The 25,572-nt window shown below is 44.8% G+C and overlaps 1 long non-coding RNA gene across 1 annotated transcript; it reads left to right on the top strand.

Moving 5' to 3' along the window:
- The first annotated feature begins 7,392 nt into the window (after positions 1-7,392).
- LOC146763407 (uncharacterized) lies at positions 7,393-25,062 on the top strand. Its single transcript, XR_014952172.1, has 2 exons — positions 7,393-7,888; positions 8,583-25,062. It is a non-coding gene; the product is annotated as an uncharacterized LOC146763407 (long non-coding RNA).
- The last annotated feature ends 510 nt before the right edge of the window (positions 25,063-25,572 follow it).

Raw genomic sequence — 25,572 nt, 5'->3', positions numbered from 1 at the left:
GGAGCGAGGATGAGGACACCTCATCACAGTGATTAGCGAGATAGATGACACCAAACAGCTCATGATCCGGTTCAGTTTTTAAGTGTCCAAGGATCTCTGAAGGACACGGAGGGAGAATATCAAAGCTCACTGATAACAAGCTTCACAAAAGCATTTTTTGTGTGGATCTGCCCCTTAGTGGCACAAGGACACAAACCTCATTGCAAGTCCCTAAGAACTGTGCTCCCTGGTTATTTTTGTATGCTGTGGACAAAGGAGAACAAAAATAGGTCTTTGGAAAACCCTGTCTTCCCTTTTGATCCTCAGATTGTCAAGTGACCCAATGATGAAATCTCTTGTATCTGCCTTAATTGTGCAGGTAGCAAGAAATTCCTCTTGCACCATAGCTGTATGTGTCCAGTTCCTCTCGTGTGCTTGGCTGATGACTCCTGTACACAGGCAATTCCTTGAGATGAACCATGGCATCTTAAAAAATGCTCTTGCATTGTACCACACAGGTATGTGGCATGTAGATGGCAACCAGCAGTAACTTGGATGTCAAACGAGTGGGAAATAAAAAGCCTGATTTCTGCTAAAATGAAATAATATGGATGGAGGAAACAAAGCATGTTTTGCTTGAAATTAAGTCCCATCTGTGTGCCTGACACCGAAAGTAGCTACTTTCACTAGGAAAGTCACTTTCACTTTTCCTTAGGGCTCTAGGTACTTGAATGCAACTTCCTTAACCTTTTGGTACAGACTTATAGCAGAAAAAAGCCAGTTACAGATGATCCTTTTTAGGGTAGTATGGAAGACAATATGATTTAGGACAGAGGGATATTACTGCAGTTTTCTGGCTGTGTCACCTGATAGCAGTACAGACTTCTTTTTGGGTATGGGTCGTGCCTGACGTGCTTGTATGGAAACAACTCAGAAATTAAAGCCTTTCAACAGAGCAAGGTCCACAGAGAGAGGCAATAGCCTAATGTCCCTTCCTACAAACTTTACCTTATTTATATCCTTGGATAGTCTTGGCTCAAACATTGATACTACAACAGTAAAATATTTAAATATTTCAAAATATAGCTGAAAAACTGCTGTCCTGTTTTGAATTTTCCTAAAAATGCCTCTACTTGGAGGTAGGCTTATCTAGTTCATATTTCAAGATACATTAAAGCTATTGAGGAAAGTTTTGCAAAGTCAGATCCTGCTTAATGAAATGTGTATCCAGGGACCAACTCCTCTTTTATGGCAAAATTTTCAGAAATATTTTAGATTTAATTCCAAGAAAATCATGTAAACACTGCTCTAAGGTGAACACTTGGTGCTGCAAACTTATTGGATCCTTATTGAGCTGGTTTTGTAATTAAATCTTAGGATCAACAGCAAGGGTGGATTCACTTGTTCTGGTTGTGAAATGAGTGTTTTAAAAAATAATTTCTATTAAGAAAAATATGTTACCTGCAACTTTCAATGCCATTAGCAGAGCAGAAGTGGAGCTGAGCATGTACTAAAAAAGAGGTTAATGAAATGTTGCGTTGACTGCCAAGTTGAGGCAATGCTACTGATTGCTGGCAAAAACTCAGCAAGCCAGGAGTTATCTTTATGCCTTTTGGCTTGTCAGGAGGATTAGATATAAATTGTTTCTAGAGCTGAGAAATGTGTAAAAATGGTGTCTCCTATTCAGGAAATCATACTGAAGAAGAGCAGCTGATCTCAGTGTACAAAAGCACTTAAAAACTAAGAAAGAAAATTAATTAATTTTTCATTTATGATCCTGATTGTAAATATTGCAGTCCTCCAGCTCCTATAAATATTAGGTTGTACTTATATTGATTTAAATTAGTTTGGACAACTAGTTAACAATTTTTTACATAATTCATTATGAATATGAAAAAGGCTTTTTTTGCCAGGATTTATTCATTGTACTCCATAGGCTTTGCTCGATCAACCAAAGTAGGATTAGGGCTATTAAAACACTGGAGGAGAGAAGAGTTGGAGAGGGAAGCATCTTTTGTACAAGCTGCTCATTGCTTTCTCATATTCCCTGATCCCCTTGACGGTTCAGAGAATCATTTTTTCTAAACACCTGGAGATTAAGGTAACCCATTACTTTTACCCAGGCAGAAGAGAGAGCTTTCCAAAGCCCACAGGGATTGCAGCTTCAGCTCAGTGTGGACTGGGTAAAGCAGGGCACAGCTCACACCAGGAGTGCTGCCCAGAACCCAGCCACAGTAACTTTCCCTCTCCCAAGGAGTGCCTGGCCCCTGCTGCTCCCCACACCCAGCAGACCCTGCCCAGGAGAGAGCAAAAAAAGGGCAGACACAAATGTTCCCTGCAAAGCATGGGACCTGCTCCGTGCACACAACCCATTTACAGCCCAGCTCCCCTAAATTCTCAGGTGGCATGGGATTCCTACATCCCTCCACTGCACAGGCAGCCTGGGCACCAGGAGGCTGGGACAGAACTGCTGGGGGATCACAGGAGCATCCCCTCGGCTCCAAGTGCCCTGGGCTACTTTGGCCAGTGCTCACGTGCATTGCAGCAGCCTCTCCTGGCCCTGGAGATGACTTGAGCCTCCCTTCCTTCAGGATGGAGCCTTACATAAACATGGGCAAGAGGAGAGGACCTCAGAGAGTGAGGGAGGCAGAAACCACCTCAGCATGCCTTGTTTCCTCCTCAACATTCTGATTTTGCCTCAAACACTGTGCAATGAGTCCCAGGCTCTTCTTGTCCCCTTGGAATGACCTGAGTGCTGGCAAGGGGACAGAGTGACAGCCCAGATACCATGGCAAGAGAGACTCCCCATTTCTGGGAAAGGAAAAGGGGCTATCCCTAGAATTTGAACACATGTGAGATTTGACTACATCCATGTCCATGGAATCAACTTCCCTCATTTCTGCTGCAACTTCTTGAGCTGCTCCCAGTTTCCCAGTCCTCACGGGCAAGATAAAGGAGAGTGTTCTCTAAAGACTTGCTGTATCAACTTTCCAAGGTCCCTCATTATTACTGTTGTATAAACAGCTGAAAATAGAAATTAATCTCTTCATAGCCACTCACAGCCACTCAGATTTTGACAGAAATGGGAAGTCACAGCTAGAAAATCTAAATCCTGCCTTTCTTCCCTAAACTTGAAACTACAGATTAACTTGACAGATGTCTGAGCCTCATTAATATTGCTATTGTCTTTCTCTGAATAATGAGCCTGATGATCACTGTGCTCCTTTGGGACAGGCAGGCTCTAATGGTACCCTCATTACTATGAAAATATGAAGACCACAGTAACTGTGGGTTTTTTCACACAGTCATGAAAAATGCATTTGAAAGGGCATTTTGCAGTCTTACCAATTTTGTTAAAATACGCTAGAAAAAAAAGGAAATACTTAAAATCTGTTGCAAAGGGATTGACATAACTGGGAATGTTTTCAGCTTCTTTTACAGCTTTGTTCATGGCAAAGCTCATTCAACTAGCCAAGGACCCAGTGGCACTGTGCCTATGTCACAGTGGCTGTAGCAGGAGGAATTCCTGGGGGAATCTGGCCACAGCCAGTGCACTTCCATGTTCTGGTGGTTATTTGGTTCCTTCAAGAGCTTTGCAAAATCAGAACCTGAAGCATGTCTGGATCCAGTAGCTCTTTAATTTCCTTTGTACTACTGACATCAGACCATTTCTACTCTAAAGTCTCACAACTGGTGGAGCTCAGAAAATAATTACAAATTGGAGGTCTACCTTTAAGATCAATTCAGGAATTTACTGAGGGAAATGAGACATGGCTGGGAGACAAATAGGAGAATTAATGCAAGATCTGTTCAGGGATTTCGGTTTGGTTTGGGAATAAGGCCACTTGAAGTTCCCAGAAGATCACAGGAGGACAAAGAAAAGATGGCTCATGTAAGATTTTCAGGCTTCTCTGGATATCAAGATCACAAGGCACAGCTCCTGCTTTCCTGGCACTCCATTCTCCACTTTTGAGTAAGGGGACAAGAATCATTTCAGGAACTGAATGAGCAAGTCTGGGGGAAAAGTAATTATCTCTCAGACCCAGTCAAATAGGTTTGTCTAATTTTTCATTCCAATCTAATCCCTTGGGAATGACTAGGCTAAGATTGCCACTACTACCACCACCCAAGGTATACTGACTCCCCTTCTTTCTCCCAGATTTGCCAGAATTCTCCCTCTGATGAAGCTTTCCCCATTTCTGTCCTGAGGAGGATTCCATTAATAGCTCCCATCCTTTTGCTGGCAGTCTGTTCCAAAATGCACAATCCTGATTTCCTCAGCAGGGGTAGAATATCTTCTCTTATTAAAAATACCAAAACACAAGCCTAGCCAGAGGTGTGTTTTATTTGACGTGAAGAGATGCAGTAAAAATGCTTCCCTGGGAAAGCTTGTGTTTCAGCCATCCTGCAAGGATTTGGCAAAGGTTTCCAATGTTCTGCTGGACTGTCGGCTTGAGACTTTGTTAACCCCTCTCAAAAATGGCAGTTTCCACTCTTTCCGAGTGCAGATGGATGGAAATTTCCAAGTCTTTTGTCTGGAGCAATGGCAGAGGCAAAGAGAAAGCCTGAGTTTCCTTTGATTAAACACCAGGGAACTGAGTGGAGAAGGATGATTAAAAGCTTCATTTCTAAAATTGGCTCCAGCAGCATTTTTCAAACATGCAGTGAATTTTGCCTCCAAAAAGGCAGTGACCACCAAAGTGTTCCTTCCCATCATCAGCCTGTAATGCTGCAGTCTCACTGTGAAGAGGCAGGAGACAGCTGGATCCCCATCTGTACAAGGTCAAGGGAAAAAGACAGGAGCAGGGAAAGCACAAATGTTCAGTGGAGTGTTTCTGAACTCCCCGACACTCTGGGTTTATCAAGCACAGCATCATGTGCATAGAGGGAGAGAGGAGTAAGCAGATCTCCCACATGGTATGATAGATGAGATCTCTGCACCATGGTATGGCTATCCCAAAGAAGACACGTTAGTGACATGCCAGAGAAGTCTGTCCCAAAGCCAACATTTTCTGCTGAGAGCCCCTGTTTAAGTACTTCAGCCTCCTACTGTTTCTCAGTGACAACCTTGAGAGTGTTTCCACTGACTTGAATGGAAACTGGGATGAACTGCTAGGCTCTTTCTCTCACTGCTAATTTAGATGTCTCTTAGATGTAATTCAGCTGGTGTTGAACTTCCTCCTGAACAATTTTCCAAGCTAGGAAATTCTGCAAGTGTTCAAAGTGGATAAGTCTTGCTATGATTGCCTATGGTTGTTGGAACCCCCGGCCTGGTTCAGGGGTTCCTTGTGGTGGTAAAGTCTCTCCTCCATCCTGTGCTTCCAAAGAAAGACTCTGCAGCCTCTTGTTGTTCGGTCTCAAGGCAGTTTATTGTTAGTTATCTAAAAGATTGTCTTTGCAGGCTGTGGCTGTTTTGTCAGCGGCCCAGGCAGAGGCACACACACACCCTGCCATCCTCTCTGTCTGGTGTCTTCTTCTTCTCTCTCCCTGCCCAGGGCTGCTGCTTTTATATGATATATTACCTGTTATATGTTTACAGTTTTTCCCCAATACCTATTACCTATGTTACAAGGTGCTTTTCTACTCTAAACCAATTCATAAGTGCTAACATCACCAAGAACAGGGCGGCAAGGAAGAAGAAGGAGGAAGAATAGGATCAGCCCACTTTCCTCCATCTTAGAACATCTGACCCCCATGTACACAGTAAAACCCCCCCTGTACAGGTGCTAAAACCCCCCTGTACAATAATAAAAAAATTTCCCCTCTGCTTTGTAACTACTTCTACTATACTATCTAACCCTTTGTGACTGCTTGTTCCACCTTCAAAGTCAGTAACTCATTCCACGGCTCAAGCTCAAAATCACAGCTGTTTCCAGCTGCCTGCCAGGGTCTAAAATGCTTCTGACCAAGGCCTGGAACTTCTAAAAATGTCTGATGGACATTTTGAGTTCCAACATATGGTTTGCAGAACACAATCTCTGTTTTGCCAAACAGAAACCTCCATCAGAATGGGTGTTTAAGCTCCTACCCAAAGGCATAACCCCCCCAAACCCTAGGCCATGGCACCTGACCCCAGGCCCTGAGTTTTGATTCTGATTGGTGACCCATGATCCCTGGTACCAACACCTGAGGTCAGGACCTTTGATGCTGACCCCCGGCCCCTGACACTGATTGGTGACTGCTGACCTCAAGCTCTGACCCTAAACCCCAGTTTGACACCTGACCCCAAACTATTACCACTATCCCCAACATGCTAGCTTTGCACCTGCCCCCACCTTTGCCACTGACCTCTGACCTTAGGCACCAAACCACAACCACTGCCACAGACCAGTAATCCTTGACCCTGACCTTTAACTCCTGACCAGTGAGCAGTGACTCCTCACCCAAACTCCAGACCTTTGCCCTGACAAGTGATTTTGACCTCAGTGCAGGATATCTGTCCCAACAGTACCTGAACCCTGACTTAAGCCTGGCCCTGACCATAAATCCTGAGACCTCAACTTGACTTCTGCAAGCCCCCAGAAGAGAACAGTCTTGCTACTGATGAGGAAGACAGAAGTGGTACTTAAGTGAGAACAGCATGAACAGGTGGTTTTTCACACGACTGCACCAGCTTGAACTGTTTGTACATGGCTTTCTTGAATTATTTTGTTACTAAACCCATATTTATGCCTTGAAGACACCAATTATTTAAAAGCTTTATAGTCAAACCAAGCTTTTATCATAACACATCTAATGTAGGACTCTGCTTTTAGGTGATCAAAGATTTGGTCCCACTCATGCTGGGAGCCAAGAGGAGACAAAGGCTCCAAGGAAGAGTGGACAAAGCCCACAAGGCAGGCGAGGAAGGTTGCAGCGTTTTTCTCCTCTGTGTGTGTATCTGTAAGAGAGGCAAACCAGCAGCACCCTGGAGCCTGTGAAAGGGTGACTATTTCCACATGCTGAACTCTGGCTTTGCTCTCCTCCTGCAGGCTGGAAGGGGCCTGTCCGTGCCCGTGTGTTTGCAGGAGCGCTGTGCGCGGTGCGCTCGGCCCCGAGCGCTCTTTCCGCGGCGGGGACACCGCGGGCTCCCCGCAGCCCGGGCCGCCGCTCCCGCCCCGCAGGGCGGCGCTGCCCGGCCCCGGCTCCCCGGCGGGGATCGGCGCTGCCCGGCCCCGGCTCCCCGGCGGGGATCGGCGGCGCTGCCCGGCCCCGGCTCCCCAGCGGGGATCGGCGGCGCTGCCCGGCCCCGGCTCCCCGGCGGGGATCGGCGCTGCCCGGCCCCGGCTCCCCGGGTGGATCGGCGGCGCTGCCCGGCCCCGGCTCCCCGGCGGGGATCGGCGCTGCCCGGCCCCGGCTCCCCGGCAGGGAGCAGCGCTGCTCCGCAGCCAGCGCGGCCAGCGCCGCCCGGCCGCCGGCAGCGGCTCCCGCGGGCCGCAGCGGGGCCGTGGCCGCGCCCGGCGAGCGGCGATTTCCCCGAGCGCCCGGCGGGACAAGGGCCGGCAACATCACTGCATGGAGGGCATTGAATGGGAGGGAAAACAGCCTGGAATGAAAAGCTTTTGGTCTGTGGAGGTCAGAGCTTCTTTTATTCTAGCGTGCTCCTTAGCATGAGAAGAATTCGAGTTCTTCACTTCAGATGCTTTCCGTGAGAAGTTGTAAGACTTCTGGCGCTGCAAGCGGTGAGAGGTGCCCGGGTCAGTGCCATCAGACATGAAGGTCACCTACAAATGGAACCGAGCCCAGCTGGGGTCTGGGCCACAGAGACTGGCACCAGCTGCCATCTCCAGCTTGGTCTCTGCCAGCCTTTGGAAGCTTCTGAGACCGTGTGGTTTGTCAGGAATGACTCTGAGCTGGACCTGCTCGAAGCCAGCTGCTGATCCCACAGGCTGTGAGCTGGCAAAGTTCCTTTTCCCAAGGCCCCGGTGAGGTATGTTCAGTGTACACTCAATGTTTCCTCAGAGCCCACGATTCCCTCTCCTCCAGGGACTGGACTGCCTGGCAGAGTTGTGGTTTTGCTGTGGAGAGTAAAGCAAGAGCTGTGTGCTGGGGCAGGGCTGGTCCTTTGGAGCAGCCCCGCAGCATCAGAGGGGCTCAGCCCCAGGGCTGTGTGTGCGCTTGGTGCTGGAGATGCTTTTCCACCCTTAGCTACCTTCAAGTGCCAGTTCATTTCTCATGGACAGTCACTTTAGGCTTATTCTTCATTTGGGCTGGGTTTGAAATGGCATCCGGAAGCAAAGAAACCCAGTGTCCTTGTCCCTCTGTCCTACTGAGCTCTCCTTGGTGGGCTCAGGAATGTTCCTCCTTCTGATGCTTCCCATCACCTCTGACCTTCAATTTCTTTAAGAAGCTATGCTATTTTAGTCAGTTTTCATACATATTTAGTTATGTTAGGAAAAAATACTTTTGCCAGCAGGAGAATTCCACAGTCCAACACAGTAAAGGCATGAATGTAATTGCTTGGGGGTGATATTGTCATAGTCATAAAAAAAGAATTCCAGAGAAGGATTATTTCTACATCAGCACAGACTAAGTGCAGAGTATGTAATTTGTCTTGGTGTATTTTACAGCTGTGGAGGGCAGTGGATGATCAGGCTAACAGAGATTTTATGTGCCTGTTTCAGTGCAGGGAGAGCTGTGTCACAGCAAAGCCTTCCCCAGCACTTCAGAGAGATTTTTGGATCCTGTGTTGCCAGTCCTAGGCTCTATTCCAGTTTCTCTTTGGAGTGATTTGTATATGGTGAGTATGAGACATCCCAGGGCACTTTAGGCACTTGTCATTACACACTCACATCACTCCATCTGTCCTCATGTTGTGCAGGGCTTGACTTCAAAGGTTTTTTCAATGCACCAAGACACCCAGAAGTACAACACAAACAACCCTGCTAGAGGAAAATGCCACAGCCTCGGTTCTCCTGCAGGGCTGAGACAGGGAGAGAAGAACAGGCTTAACTATGCTTCCCAGTGGTGCATTAGAGGACGTGTAGATACCTTTTATTTTTTTGTACCTATGTAGGATGAATAAAATCAGGCAGATAAATAAACATGCCGTTGTTCTGAAGAAGAGTGGAAGAAATGTGGTAACCCATGTCCAAGGCCAAGTCTGAGAGAAAAATGAGATTTTCTGATGTGTTGAAATGTGGACACTGCAGAACTTGCCTTACACCCATGCAGAGCTACTGAGCTGGCTGGGAACACAGTGGGAAGTGAATTGGTCTTGCATTTGCTGTGCACACAGGTGGCTGATTTCTCTGGGGCCAGAGCAGTGCAGGGAATGCCCAGTGTCCTCTGAACTTGTGCTTCTGCCATTGTTTTCTGTCTAACCAGATGTAAAACCTGTTTGATGTTTTCCCAGTCACTGGTAATGGCTGTATCCCATGGAGAAGTCTACCTTCTAATGGAGGAAGAACTTCTGCTATATCTTAAGAGGGACAACAGGGAAGGAGGATTAAGAAAATCTTTCCCTCTCAGGTGACATAGGTATGATCTGATTCTCAATGACTCTTAGTCTTAAAAGGCACTTTCAGGGCTTTTCCCTCAGTAGTCATGTGTAAAGGTAATTTGTTTGTTCTACAGTAGCCTTGAGGCAAATAAGGAAGACTGTGTGCATAGTGACTGAGCCTGTACCATGTAAACTGCTGCACTCTTTAAAATCTCATTGAGATAATAGCTCTAGTGTCATGACAGTGATAATTTCTCTGCTGACAGGCTGACACTCCAGCAGTAGCTCAGCTGTAACTCCTGGAATTAGGAATTCCTGCTGAGATCCAGTGGCCATACCCCAGGCTGTGTCCCTACATCTTCCTGCCATTTGGCTGATGTGCTACCCTCCTCCTGCCAGCATTATGACTGTAAGAATGGAGCAGTTTTACTCTTGAAATAGCTGAGACCTGTTGCACAGCCCAGTAAAATTGCTGAAGCATTTATTTTGGATTTCAATAGGCTTGGCTCTAGGCATCGGCAGCATTGCTCTTGCTCAACGTGGAACTGGAAGAAACCTTTGGTAAATCAGCCAAACTAATATTCTGCAGGGTAATCTTAGCTGCTGGAAAACAAGATTAGGTGTGATACAGAAAGTAAAAGATTAACAACCATTATTTTTAAAAGCTTTATCTGAAATTATCCAAGCTACCTCAGCCTTGCTTTAACTTGGTGAAATAGATGTGTCTGTCTTTCTATGTGTATACGGTCTTAACACTAAAACTCAGGAAGCACCAAATTTCAGCTTTTGTCTTGTGGCATCTCAGCTTGATGCACAGGCAAGGTAGCTGCCAAGAGCAGAAGTTGTCTTAGGCCTTCCTTTGCTAATTTCAAACTCCTGGAGAGATGAGTCTGGTGCTCAGGCTAAGATGGAAGTAACTGTAGGGTAGCACAAGACACGAAGATCTTTTAGCAGCAGATCTTGCCCTTGCTCCCGCCACTCCCTCTGACATCCCATGCTGCTGTTCCTTTGCTCCTTGCTGTGTTCCTTGCTGCTGTGTGCCAGCCTGGCCCCATCCTTGAGCTGATGGATTCTGTTGTTGCCTACTCTTCTGAAAGGTCCAGAGCTGCTGCACCTGGGCCCAGGCTCAGCTTTGATGGTTTCATCAGTTCTGCCTGGCTGTGCTCTTCTCAGAGGTCACTGACACATAGACATCTTAGACAACTTAGCTTGAAACTCGTGCTGAATGTCCTTAAAATAAAGCAAAGCCACTAGAAGCTGTATGCCATTTCCTGATGTCGGAACCCCGGGTTTGGCTGGGGTTCCTGTGTGGTGGTAGAGCTTCTCCTCCAACCCGCGTTCCCAAAGGAAAACTCCACAGTCTCTTCTTGTTCGGTCTCAAGATGATTTATTGCTAGTTATCTAACAGATTAAGTTCTCGGGCTGCGGCCCTTTGGTCAGCGGCCCAGGCAGAGAGGCACACACTCCTGACACCCTGACTGTCCGGTGTCTTCTTCTCCTCTCTCCCCGCCCAGGGCTGCTGCTATCTTTTATAAGATATATTACGTATAACATGTTTACAATTATCCCCCAATACCTATTACCTACGTTACCAAGTGTTTTTCTATTCTAAACCAATCTGTGAGTGCCAACATCACCAAGAACATGGAGGCAAGGAAGAAGAAAGAAGGAGGATGGGTTCAGCCCACTTTCCTCCATCTTAGAACTTCTGACCCCCATGTACAAAGTAAAAACCCCCCTGTACATGCACTAAAACCCCCCTGTACACTATCAAAAAATATTTCCCCCTACTTTGTGACTACATTTACTATATTATCTAGCACTTTGTGACTGCTTGTTCTACCTTCAAAGTTGGTAATTCATTCCATGGTTCAAACTCGAAATCACAGCTAAATCCAGCTGCCTGCTGGGGTCCAGACTGCGTCTGACCACGGCCTGGAGCCTCTAAAAATGTCTGAGAGGCATTTTGAGTTCCCACACCTGAAAGCAGCTAGTCCTTGTTTCCTTCAGAGAAAGCATGCTGAAGCAGCACTGAGACTTTGCATGGCCATTCCTGCATTGGTATTGTTTTAAAATATAATGTGAGCACACTAGACTGCAGTTAACCTGCCAAAATATTGGTAAAGGGGGCCCACCCTGCATTTCACTTATAACTTGGAATAAAATCTTGGCTTTCTAAAGGTTTTTTGACTGCTGTCTAATGACGTGGTGTTCTTTCAATAAAAAAAGTGCTCCTACTGTCTTTCACTCATCACATATATGTACAAAGAGGTATTTTGTACAAAGAGTTCTTTAACAACCTGCAATATGCTAAATGGGAGAGATTCACAGTCAGGAAAGAGCATGTAGCATAAAACCTTGGGAAATTAATTAATTAGTATGTGAGTGAATTATGTAATTTTGCTTATATTAAATAATTTTATTAAATGCCCAGAAATTTTCTGAATCATTGCAATGTGATTTAGTTTAGGGATTTTTTTTGGAGGGTGGTGATGAATAATTCTCGTGTTTGTGGAGGTCAGTCATGCTTGTAGCACTTACTGCCTGTTTTCCAAATTGGACTGGCCTTCGCCACAACTTTTGTAAATTAAATTACTGCAGTATTATAGAGCCTCAGATCCAGCCCTCATCAAATGAATCCATCCTTTGTAGAAGGCAGCAAAGTAGTGCTGAGTCTGATGCTGCTTCTCTGTCCACAGAGCAAATTGTTTAGGAGGCTGCTGTGCTGCTGGGCCAGAGAAATGTACTAGAAGTGGATGGGTAGGAGATGTGTCACAGGAGACAGAGCTCTTGGCATTTAACCTTTGAAGGGTAAAACATTGTGAAATGTAACAAATTAAAATCTGATCATGCTCCCTCTCCTTGTGCTTGCAAGAAATTGGACTCAGGGAAGCAGCTTTAAGAGAGGTGGGAGAGATGAATGAGATATGAAAGACTGGCACCAATGTGGTCTAACTAGATGTAGCTTAAGGGGGAAGTCTCTTTATTAGAAATTACTTCCTTTCTCCAGGACTGGATTGGACATTGATATGTAGTCTGTGTGTAAAAGAGCACTTGCTTGTCAGAACTGGTCCACGTCTTGACACCAAGGTGTTCCATGCAAACAAGGCCTGGAGAATCTCTCTCCCTGTTCATTAAATTAGAGTGCACATGAAATAGATGAGCAAAATCTCTAAAAGGCTGAACAGAACCCTGTTCTATAACCCATGGAAGACAATCTTACTGGTGTCACTGACTTCTTTGCCTCCAACTCCAAGTTCTAAAAGTGCTAAAAGTGTAAACGCCATGTTCTGTACTAAAGCTGGTATAATTTTTCTTTTATTTACTTGTGGTTTTGTTGTACTGCTTCTGTTGAAAGCAACAATCAGATTTCTGAAAAAGACCACCTGAACAATTAGAACAGGTGAACCTTTGCTGGGAATAAATTGCCACTAGAAGCAGTGCTTATGGCACCCAGGAAATGTGGATTAGTAGGGAGTAGTTAATGGGCCTAATTTGGTGCCACAACGGGAACATCACAGGTCTTTGTGCTCTGACACAAGCTGAATGTGAATGAGTCCCCAGAGGTGTTTGCATGTGGCTTTCAATTACTGTAACCACATGCATGGCTCAGCCATGAGCATTTACCCAAGCAATGGCCAGGGTCTGTGAATCCTCCTGCCTTTCCCTGTCTTTGCAATGTCTGTTGGCATTTCTTCAGTCCTGTTGGCAGGACCTTCCAAACTCCCTCAAGATCTCTCCATTCAAGCCCTGTGTCAACACCCACGTTCCCAAACTGATATGACAGAGCCACAGTCTGGCTCAACTTGAAGGAATCCAGCTGTGCAGTGAAAACAAAGCACCCAAAATCTGATACATGGCATGGGTCTGTCCAAGCCATGAGAAGTGGACACCTCCTTGGTTCCTCTGTGGACAACAGGTATGTGAGATCTCAGACAAGCACATGTGGTGTGAAGTTTGGCATTGCAGATCGTCCAGTGGCAGCCAATTTTTCCTGTAGTGTGATGTTTCCAGAATTGGAGCTAAGGGGAAGGAAGAGAGAACTGGAATAAAACCAAACCTTAAAATCTTCTACAAATTTTTGTTTGCAGGCACATAACTCAGCAATTGCCTCTTTCCTCCTTATAGATTCTCTTTACTTTTAGAGTGGCTGATCTGCTAATTCTTACTGGTACCGCTGCTAATCCTCTCTTGTTTTTGGAAAGGCAAATTTGAGCCTTTCCAAAAGGAAAGCCTCAAAAGGAAGGGAAAGAACACTGATGAGGCTTTGTTTTTTAATCCGTCTTGTTCAGTGTTCACAGGTTTGCAAATAGGGATAGACCTATGAGTGATAGGCCCCAACCTCACTGGGGGCCAAGATAAGGAAGACTTTTAAATAGTTTTACACATCCTTGAGATGTAGCTCAGTTAATCAGCCACAGTCATATTTGACTCTTTCCCTGTCTAAGTATTAGAAATACCATAGCCACATTAAAGTGATACCTTTTCTTTCAAATTCTCTTCACATTTTCCAAGCATGTAAGTGTTTTCAAGCAGTAGCTTTTTAGCTGCACCTAGAATGTAACTGTAGGACTTTCTTCACCCCATTTTTGGATTCATGTATGTTCCCTTGCTGGCAAAGGTTGAGAGGTGAAATAACTCACCAAAAAAATAAAACAAAACCAAAACCCAAACCAAAGAACCAACAAAACAAAACAAAAAACTTCCAAAATAATTGACCTGTTGGTTGCTGCAGGGGCTCTATTTCAAAGCCCTTAATTCCCATCTTCATTTTCACTTTGTTTTTTTGTTTTGAAATGGATCCCCTCAAGTTGCCAGACTGGAAGGCTGCCCAAAAGGCTGTTGGAATTGATCTTTTAGTTTTTAGTGCACATAGGCTTGGAGTCTTGTGCATGATGCCTGTGTCTTTCCTTAAGCTGGGCATTGGGCAAACAAATAGTTGTCAGTACATTCAACTTGTTCAGATCTCTAGACTGGTCTTTTTGCAGAGAAACTGCAGGCAGGATTTACTGCAATGCTGGTTATCTGCAAGCACAAATAGAATGAAGGAAAATCTGAGAAGCCCTTTCAAAAGCATTACTGACATAGAAGTGTTTGTTATTCATATGATTTTAATATACACCTTCAGCATTAAAATAAAGCTTACAGATATTTGAATATACCAGCCTGCAGGACCTTCAGTTTAGGAACTGCCTGCATTCATTTTTACTTTTCAGTACGATGTAGTGAAACCAGTGCTGTGGTTGGAGCAGGAGAAAGGAAGTTTGTGCATGTCAGTGTGCATACATGTTTCTGTGAGTGCTTAATTTAAAACCCAAACCCAACACAGGACACAAGTAGAGTCTTTTGAGTAAGGTGGTGACATTGTCATCACTGGAGATACTCATCTGTAGGGCCTGGTTTGAGTTTGACATGGATAAATTTGCTTTTCCTGCAAAGACATAGAATAAAGAACTGCAGAGACCTTTCCTTCTAGCTCTAGCTCTTCTGTGGAAGGCCTTCTGGAAAGTGGATTAAATTACAAACAACTCCATGTACTTCTGTTGTCACTGAAAATAGGTGACAATATTTGGTTTCACTGAAAAGCCATGTGGAAAGTTGTATATGTTGGAATTTCAGGGTCATGGATGACTGCAATCATTCATCCCTCTGAGTCTTGCTGAAAAAATTTCCTTCCACCATAGTCAACCTGACATCTACTAGCTGTCTGTCTCTCCCCTCAGAAGACGAAGTTGTCCGTCCATAAACATTTTCCAACAAAGGAAGGCAAAAGCCTGGGCTGTCTGACCCACAGCACTCTCCTCAGATGACAAATAAAGTGCAAATCCTGTGGATCTCGTGAAACTTGGATTAATACTGTGTACAGAAACAGGATTTCAACATCTAGCAAGCGGTTCTGCATAATTATTAATAAAAATAATATGAACTATTAAATTTTAATTATTTCAATTGTTATTTTATTAAAATTATTCAGCTATTATTAATACACTTAAAAAGAAAAGTAAAATGAGGTGAATTCCTTGGTGAGTGCCCCTGTTTGGTTTTGGAAGGTATCCACTGCAGAAAGAAGAATGGGAATCCCCTTCTGTCTTGTGTGCCCTGCTTCTCACAAACCTATAGTACATACATAATGCCACCTATATAAAAAGACTTCTGTCAAAAAATAGTTTCTTTAAAGGGGGTAGACCAAAAAAGAACAAGTAGGCTTTTGAAGAATGTCAGTATTTTTATGGCAGAACTCTAAACCAGCCTTGGCAGTGCAGCCTTAAAAGACAAATTACAGGCCAAGATGTGTCCCAGCAAGTGAGCCTGAGCTGATATGAGTGGACAGGGACACATTTCAGTAAGCTTTATGCAGCTTCAATTACCAGGCTGACTTTTTCTTCTGGACAAGGCTGCCCTTTTTATGATAGTGCCCTGCTGTCCAAATCTTCAAATGTATTGAATAAGCAACACATTGCAAAACATGTAGCCAAACAACATATATTTGGAACTTCCTTGCTGAAACTGCAGCTGGTCCTATGTGGAAAAGTTATATAGACTGTTAAGCCATACTAAATCTGGTGTAAGAAGGGGAAATTCTACTCAGACTGGCAGCAGCAGTAAATGACATTATATGAGGAACAGAAGGAAATACACCAAAAACCATCTTCTGGTAGCCAAAAACAAATTCTTGAAAGAATACCTTTTCTTCTTCAGTGGCTTCCCCTTTTTCAAGGATGTGATTCAAAACTGTAAGAGATGGAAAGGTTATTGACGTCAGAAGATCTTGCTTCTTATCCATGTAACTACAAACAACCTCTGAGATAATTACTCTGGAATTTCCTAAAAAGCAAAATGTTATGGAACTACAACACCAGTCTTCTCATGGAATCTGGTGCATCATGATTGTTCTTAACTTCCAAACCAGAGCATCAAGCTTTTTGCGGTTTCTTTACCCAGCCCCCAAATAATGCTGCTAGATGTCTGAGGTAAAGACAAGAAATATTTATGAGACCAGTAGCTCTTATTCCTGTGGACAGAAATAATGTTAAGATGCATCCTTCAAGCTGTGGGTACATCACAAGTTTGATGACACAGAGGGAGTGGGTGAGGTACATCAGATCTTAGGCACATGAACATGACCCTGGGATGTATAAAAGGCACTTGGAAACACCAGCAACTGGATTGTTGTCAATTCCTTTTGGACACTCCTCAAAATCTACAAAAAGATAGAATTGTGGCTTTGGTCACAAGGAATTAAGTATCTTATGAAATTGCTGTACTTAGAGATGAACATTCTCTAAAAGAAAAGCCAGGGCTGGTTAAATCACAGTGGTGCCAGCCTGGAGGGTGGATGAAATGCTCTCCTGCTCTGGTAGATGGCAGCAGACAGAGACATACTGGGTCTTCTCCTTGTAGCCTGGGGCTAGAGCTTTCAGTGGCTTTGTCTCCTTGGAATGTGCTGTGCATCCTTAGGGCTACAAGAATAGAGAGAGGGGAGCTGCACTGAATAAATAAGAGTGAGGCAGGCTGGATGGTGTGCATACCCCAGGATTTCTGTGCAGGGAGAGAACCTGGGCTCTCACAAGGATGGAGCAGTGCTAGGCTGCCTCCACTCACAAGGATGGCATGTTTATCTTTCTGGGTTTCAAGGATTCTGTAATTTGAATGTTAATAGACCATTCCTGTGGTTTGCTTTGTTCCATGGAATCTGAACAGTGTTTTCTAAGTCACTTTGGCATCTCTTCCAGTTGGATGAGAGACTTGATGGAGGGCTGAAAACTAAAACATACCAGAGAAAATGCCAGCCAGAGAACACAATGGGGATCATGGAAGAGCCAGTGTGCCACAGCTACAGGGTTAATGCTATTACCAGGGCTAAGAATCCTCCAAGCTGCTCATTTTGAATGCCTTTCTTCTCAGTGAAACAAAGGGCTTGCATCCAAGTCATGACATGTGGGCATAAAGGAGCAGGAGCTTGAAACACAAACTCCTGAACTGATCCATTCATGTCAATGTAGCAAAACAAGATAATATAGATGTATTTGCTGCAAGTATGCAAATACTTGCATGTAGGGCTGTATTCAGTGTTTCCAGGAGAGGCCTGTTGGATGCTAACCTCAGGAGCTGGCAAGAGATGCAGCACTTTGGCCCCAGTTCAGGACAGCAGAGCATTCAGCACTCAGGAAGATTTACTCACATGCTTAAAACCCAGCACATGTTTAAGTGTCCTGTTGGCCCAGGCCCCACTTGTGTAGCACCTTGCAGAACCAACTTGAAAAAGGTGGAGTGGGCAGAGCAGCATTAGCTCATGTTATTACTTCCAGTGCCTGGAAATAACTGGGGTGCTGTAGCCTTAAGCCCTCTGCTCTTTTTGTTGCTGTTCTTCTTTTTCTTCTTCTTCTTTTATTTTTCTTCTTCTTTTCTTCCCTGGTAACTTTCCAAATTGTTTTGGGAAAAGTTCTTGTAGGACCAAGCCCTGTATCTTGCAGGCTTGTGCAAAGATCTTGCAGTTTGGTTGTTGGTCTTGAGGGTCTATCCAGCATGAATATGGATCCTGTGACAAGGGAAAGGCTTTGGTGGCTCCAAATCTCTGTCAGCAGCTCAGCAAATGTCCCTTCATCGTAGTGGGAGATTGACAGCTGTCCTGTGGCCTCTCGGATGCTGTGCTCTGCCACAGCTGGCTCCTGCAGGCTGCAGGGAGCAACTGGGCACAGAGCACTGCCCATGCCTCTGTACCCAGGTGCTGCAGCCAGGCAGAGCCTTGGGCCATCTTCCTCATCCCTCCCTGCCTCCCCCTGGCAGTGCCACCCCACCCCTCCTCAGGCAGATGTGGCTGTGGACAGGCTTGGACTCCAGGACTGTGGCAGATCTCTTATGTGCAATCTAAGAACATTAAAACCCTCCCCAATGACAGGCACTTATGTCTTGGGTCCTGTGATGTTGTGAATCTGAAGCTAAAAATTCATCCTTCCTCTTCTGGTGGAGCAGGCACAAGCTGCAGTGGAATCGTTGTTCTCGTTCTTTCATTCCAGTGGGAATTTTCTTGCTTTGGTACGATAGAAGTGCTTTCTTCCCTGCAGCATATTATGCCTGGCAGGAGTGCAAATGATGGAACTGAGGCTTGGAGCATCTTCTTTCTTCCCTGTGGGGGCGCTGAATTACCACTAACAGGACAGCCTTTGTTCATATATTAGTGAATTTCTGTAAGCTGTAGCCAGCCACAACCTGTTTTCTGAGACACTTCCATTTGGAAATACTCTGTCTTCTGGATACACTTTCACATAACATGTGTGTAATCCTGCAAAGGGCTGATAACCCAAGGAGGAACTGACTCCTACTTGCCAGAAGTGTCTTTACAATGCCATTTACTGATGTGTGTTTTAATGTAATTTTCCCATTTTTCAAGAATTTTAAATAGAAAAAGAATGTGTTCTAGCACTGACAAGCCCAAACTTCACTATTTATGATCACTGGGCTTTGAGAGACAGAACCTGCTTCAATTGGTTTCTCCTCTGAGGTGAGAGAGCTCCCTGGCTTCTCATTCTCTGTGTTTTTGCACTGCACATAATCACTTGGTGAAGGTTTTGATCCTTTGAGCATTTGAGAACAATTCTTATCCTTGAGTTGGTTTACATGGGAAAGAAAACTGTACGCTTGCTACAGCAGCCATAAATAACCTATCTTTAATCATATTATCAAATTATTAAGTCTGCTGACTTATTAAGTCCTGTGATGTTCCCTGAAGGCTGCATGTAAGCATGAGTGTGGTGTAAGGTAGCTCATGGCTGGCCCAACCACTCAAGAAATGAGCAGCAAAATGACCACTGTGGTGATGGAAGAGTCCTGGGATCATCGTTCCTCACCTTCAGTGAAGACATCCCATTACCTCTACCTGCTGCTGTTCGTGTTTACAACCCTCATGGTAAAAAACTTTTTCCCTGCTAATCTAGATCTATCTTCGTTTAGTTTAAAACTATTCTGCCTTGTACATGCCAAGCCTTGCAAAAAAGTCTGTCCCCATCTTTCTTACTGGCTCTCTTGAAGGACTGAAATGCGACAAAACATTCTCTTCTATGGGCTGAGCAATCCCAAATATCTCAGACTTTCCTCATTGGAAGGGTGCTCCAGACCTTGGATCATCTTGGTAGCCTTCTCCTGAACAGCGCCAACAGGTCAACCTCCCTCCCATGCATGATGATGGGAAGGAATATTTTGATGGTCACTGATTTAGGTCACTGTGTGTTTGAAAAACACATATGGAGCCAATTTTAGAAATGAAGCTTTTAATCATCCTTCTCCACTCAGTTCCCCGGTGTTTAATCAAAGGAAACTCAGGCTTTCTCTTTGCCTCTGCCATTGCTCCAGACAAAAGACTTGGAAATTTCCATCCATCTGCACTCGGAAAGAGTGGAAACTGCCATTTTTGAGAGGGGTTAACAAAGTCTCAAGCCGACAGTCCAGCAGAACATTGGAAACCTTTGCCAAATCCTTGCAGGATGGCTGAAACACAAGCTTTCCCAGGGAAGCATTTTTACTGCATCTCTTCACGTCAAATAAAACACACCTCTGGCTAGGCTTGTGTTTTGGTATTTTTAATAAGAGAAGATATTCTACCCCTGCTGAGGAAATCAGGATTGTGCATTTTGGAACAGACTGCCAGCAAAAGGATGGGAGATATTAATGGAATCCTCCTCAGGACAGAAATGGGGAAAGCTTCATCAGAGGGAGAATTCTGGCAAATCTGGGAGAAAGAATGGGAGTCAGTATACCTTGGGTGGTGGTAGTAGTGGCAATCTTAGCCTAGTCATTCCCAAGGGATTAGATTGGAATGAAAAATTAGACAAACCTATTTGACTGGGTCTGAGAGATAATTACTTTTCCCCCAGACTTGCTCATTCAGTTCCTGAAATGATTCTTGTCCCCTTACTCAAAAGTGGAGAATGGAGTGCCAGGAAAGCAGGAGCTGTGCCTTGTGATCTTGATATCCAGAGAAGCCTGAAAATCTTGCATGAGCCATCTTTTCTTTGTCTTCCTGTGATCTTCTGGGAACTTCAAGTAGTCTAATTGAACTGGCCTCATTCCGAAACCAAAACAGACACCCTGAACAGAGCCCATGTGCGTTAATTCTGGCTGCAGCCCTGTCCCCCAGGAATTCCTCCTGCTACAGCCACTGTGACATAGGCACAGTGCCACTGGGTCCTTGGCTAGTTGAATGAGCTTTGCCATGAACAAAGCTGTAAAAGAAGCTGAAAACATTCCCAGTTATGTCAATCCCTTTGCAACAGATTTTAAGTATTTCCTTTTTTTTCTAGCGTATTTTAACAAAATTGGTAAGACTGCAAAATGCCCTTTCAAATGCATTTTTCATGACTGTGTGAAAAAACCCACAGTTACTGTGGTCTTCATATTTTCATAGTAATGAGGGTACCATTAGAGCCTGCCTGTCCCAAAGGAGCACAGTGATCATCAGGCTCATTATTCAGAGAAAGACAATAGCAATATTAATGAGGCTCAGACATCTGTCAAGTTAATCTGTAGTTTCAAGTTTAGGGAAGAAAGGCAGGATTTAGATTTTCTAGCTGTGACTTCCCATTTCTGTCAAAATCTGAGTGGCTGTGAGTGGCTATGAAGAGATTAATTTCTATTTTCAGCTGTTTATACAACAGTAATAATGAGGGACCTTGGAAAGTTGATACAGCAAGTCTTTAGAGAACACTCTCCTTTATCTTGCCCGTGAGGACTGGGAAACTGGGAGCAGCTCAAGAAGTTGCAGCAGAAATGAGGGAAGTTGATTCCATGGACATGGATGTAGTCAAATCTCACATGTGTTCAAATTCTAGGGATAGCCCCTTTTCCTTTCCCAGAAATGGGGAGTCTCTCTTGCCATGGTATCTGGGCTGTCACTCTGTCCCCTTGCCAGCACTCAGGTCATTCCAAGGGGACAAGAAGAGCCTGGGACTCATTGCACAGTGTTTGAGGCAAAATCAGAATGTTGAGGAGGAAACAAGGCATGCTGAGGTGGTTTCTGCCTCCCTCACTCTCTGAGGTCCTCTCCTCTTGCCCATGTTTATGTAAGGCTCCATCCTGAAGGAAGGGAGGCTCAAGTCATCTCCAGGGCCAGGAGAGGCTGCTGCAATGCACGTGAGCACTGGCCAAAGTAGCCCAGGGCACTTGCAGCCGAGGGGATGCTCCTGTGATCCCCCAGCAGTTCTGTCCCAGCCTCCTGGTGCCCAGGCTGCCTGTGCAGTGGAGGGATGTAGGAATCCCATGCCACCTGAGAATTTAGGGGAGCTGGGCTGTAAATGGGTTGTGTGCACGGAGCAGGTCCCATGCTTTGCAGGGAACATTTGTGTCTGCCCTTTTTTTGCTGTCTCCTGGGCAGGGTCTGCTGGGTGTGGGGAGCAGCAGGGGCCAGGCACTCCTTGGGAGAGGGAAAGTTACTGTGGCTGGGTTCTGGGCAGCACTCCTGGTGTGAGCTGTGCCCTGCTTTACCCAGTCCACACTGAGCTGAAGCTGCAATCCCTGTGGGCTTTGGAAAGCTCTCTCTTCTGCCTAGGTAAAAGTAATGGGTTACCTTAATCTCCAGGTGTTTAGAAAAGATGATGCTCTGAACTGTCAAGGGGATCAGGGAATATGAGAAAGCAATGGGGAGCTTCCCATTGTAGAAAAGTTACTTCCCTCTACAACTCTTCTCTCCTCCAGTTCTGTCTACCTGAATCAGCAGTGTGCAGTATATCCATAAGTCTTTGAAAACTCTCCTGTTGAGAGAAAACTTTTCAACAGAGTACCCACCTAATTTACCTCCACTGAAATGCTGTTTTTTTGAGCTTTGCATCCTTTCAGTCCATTCAATCTACTTACAGATATGGTTTCATCCATGAAGAACTTCTGTGAAATCCCGTTTGTAGTACCGCTCCTAGTTCTGGTGTTCTGACTTCTGGAAGGAAAGATGGTCCTGCTACTTCTCCTGGAAAGGGAAAGCTACTGTGATTGAAGAGATTGGATATAAATACTCTCACAAGTTCAGGTCCTGCATCAACTGGTTGTGTGGGGTTACTTGTGATCCTGGTAATAAGCATCTTACTCTTACTGACATCACTTCAGCAGCGTAAGTTCAAAGTGCTCTGAGATCTTCCTTAATCTTCATGTTGAACAGCAGTAAGAGAGCAGTCAGAAAGGGGAGTCTGCTGCTGCCATCCTCAGCTCAACACTGGTTGCCCAGGGAGGGGATGTCGGAGTTCCACTACTCATCAGCAAATTTTATTGGCCTCTGGTGGGGTTTTCAATCCTGTTGTGCAAGTGAAGGAATAATAAAAAGTTTTGCCTAGTACTCACAATGCAGAAGTTGGAAGACTTACTGAGCTCCAGTCCCTCACGTCACACCAAGGGCATTTCTGGCTGAGCAAGTCACTCTTTTCTTTGTAGAAGGGCTTCCCCCTCTGTGTACATGAGCTAATAACATGAGCTAATGCTGCTCTGCCCACTCCACCTTTTTCAAGTTGGTTCTGCAAGGTGCTGCACAAGTGGGGCCTGGGCCAACAGGACACTTAAACATGTGCTGGGTTTTAAGCATGTGAGTAAATCTTCCTGAGTGCTGAATGCTCTGCTGTCCTGAACTGGGGCCAAAGTGCTGCATCCCTTGCCAGCTCCTGAGGTTAGCATCCAACAGGCCTCTCCTGGAAACACTGAATACAGCCCTACATGCAAGTATGCAAATACTTGCAGCAAATACAGCTATATTATCTTGTTTTGCTACATTGACATGAATGGATCAGTTCAGGAGTTTGTGTTTCAAGCTCCTGCTCCTTTATGCCCACATGTCATGACTTGGATGCAAGCCCTTTGTTTCACAGAGAAGAAAGGCATTCAAAATGAGCAGCCTGGAGGATTCTTAGCCCTGGTAATAGCATTAACCCTGTAGCTGTAGCACACTGGCTCTTCCATGATCCCCATTGTGTTCTCTGGCTGGCATTTTCTCTGGTATGTTTCAGTTTTCAGCCCTCCATCAAGTCTCTCATCCAACTGGAACAGCTTCTCTCATCCAACTGGAAGAGATGCCAAAGTGACTTAGAAAACACTGTTCAGATTCCATGGAACAAAGCAAACCACAGGAATGGTCTATTAACATTCAAATTACAGAATCCTTGAAACCAGAAAGATAAACATGCCATCCATGTGAGTGGAGGCAGCCTAGCACTGCTCCATCCTTGTGAGAGCCCAGGTTCTCTCCCTGCACAGAAATCCTGGGGTATGCACACCATCCAGCCTGCCTCACTCTTATTTATTCAGTGCAGCTCCCCTCTCTCTATTCTTGTAGCCCTAAGGATGCACAGCACATTCCAAGGAGACAAAGCCACTGAAAGCTCTAGCCCCAGGCTACAAGGAGAAGACCCAGTATGTCTCTGTCTGCTGCCATCTACCAGAGCAGGAGAGCATTTCATCCACCCTCCAGGCTGGCACCACTGTGATTTAACCAGCCCTGGCTTTTCTTTTAGAGAATGTTCATCTCTAAGTACAGCAATTTCATAAGATACTTAATTCCTTGTGACCAAAGCCACAATTCTATCTTTTTGTAGATTTTGAGGAGTGTCCAAAAGGAATTGACAACAATCCAGTTGCTGGTGTTTCCAAGTGCCTTTTATACATCCCAGGGTCATGTTCATGTGCCTAAGATCTGATGTACCTCACCCACTCCCTCTGTGTCTTCAACCAGCAATGTGCCCTCAGATCTAAGACCAGCTTGTGGGATCTATCTCAACCCTATTTCTTTTTACAGGAACAAGGTATACTGACCTAAAAAAAACATTTTTTCTTCACCTCTGTCTGTACCTAATGGCTGAGGAAAACATGGCACACAAGATTGAAAGGAACTTCCTGTCTTTTCTCAAAGTGGATAGCTTTTCAAACCAAACAGTCACAACCCATCTTACTCTTTTTAATAATAACATTTGAAAATTTGAATAATAATAATAATTCAATTTTAATAACTCACTTCATTTTAAAGATAATTGTTCAGAACTTCTTCCTAGATGTTGAAATCCATTCTCTGCACTCAGCATTAGTTGAAGTTTGACCACAGCCATAGAATTTGCACTTGTCATCTGAGGTGACTGAAGTGGGTCAGTACCATAGAGTTCCACCTTCTTTTATTGGTGAATATTTATGGATAGAGAGTTTGGTCTCCTGACGGGAGAGACAACCAGTTAGTAGATGTCTTATCAACTATGGTATAAGGAACTTTTTTTTCAGACTGGACCGTACAGATGAATATGTCCATCAATGTTACCACCTTAGGCAACAGAATTTATTCATGTCCAGTGTGGGGTTATGCAATCACAGAAACATGTGTGCACAGAAGACAAAACTACTTCTCTTCTGCTCCAGCAGGGCACAGCTTTCACCACATCTTACTGAAATTTAAAAATAAATGCAGGCAATTCTTAAATTAAAGTTCCTTCAGGACAGTGTTTTCAAAAGTCTGTATGCTAGTAAGATTTATTTTTATGCTGGAGGTGTATATTAAAATCATATGAGTAACAAACACTATTTATGTCAGTGGCTCCTTTGAAAGGGCAGCAGGCAGTTCAGACAGGGCCATGACTTCCAGGTTCTCCAGTCCTAGAAGATTAATTCAATGAATAAGGAAACACTGGTTATAAGCCCAGCTACATTCACAGTATTGCACTAGGCAGAATAGAAGATGGCTGAGTATGCAGAAGGCATCAGTGGCAATGGAGCCACTCTTTTTAGCACATGTCCAATTCCAAAAGCATATCCAGCCTTCTCTTTTAGAAGCTGAAACCTTTGAAAGTTTGCAAAGCCCCCCTTCAATACTGGCTGGTCAAGCTACTCCATCCCTGTTGTTTCCCTTCTGAGCTCCTGCAGGACCTGTGTGTGTAAGGAGCTATCAGAAAAGAGAGGGAAGCTGTGTGTGCATCACTTCTCTTTCAGTGTACATTGCCTCACGTTCAGCCCTCATCTTTGTGCTTAGCAAGCTGGTGCCATGTACCCTTAAGTAAGACAGGTTGCTCTGAGAGACTGACCCAGCACAGGGATTGGTCAGGAGCTCCAGCTCTCCCTATCTAGGAGCTAGGGCTCCCCTTTGCCCCTACCATTTTAAGTACACAGAGGGATTAGTTTGCTTCCTTTATACTTAAAGATGGGCATTTATTTGTTTTCTCTTATCA

This window comes from Lonchura striata, chromosome 1A (assembly GCF_050655825.1).
Source record: "Lonchura striata isolate lonStrDom1 chromosome 1A, ASM5065582v1, whole genome shotgun sequence".
Taxonomy (NCBI): Eukaryota; Metazoa; Chordata; class Aves; order Passeriformes; family Estrildidae; genus Lonchura; species Lonchura striata.
Note: the sequence above shows the minus strand (reverse complement) of the source record. Positions and strands in the feature narration are given on the sequence as shown.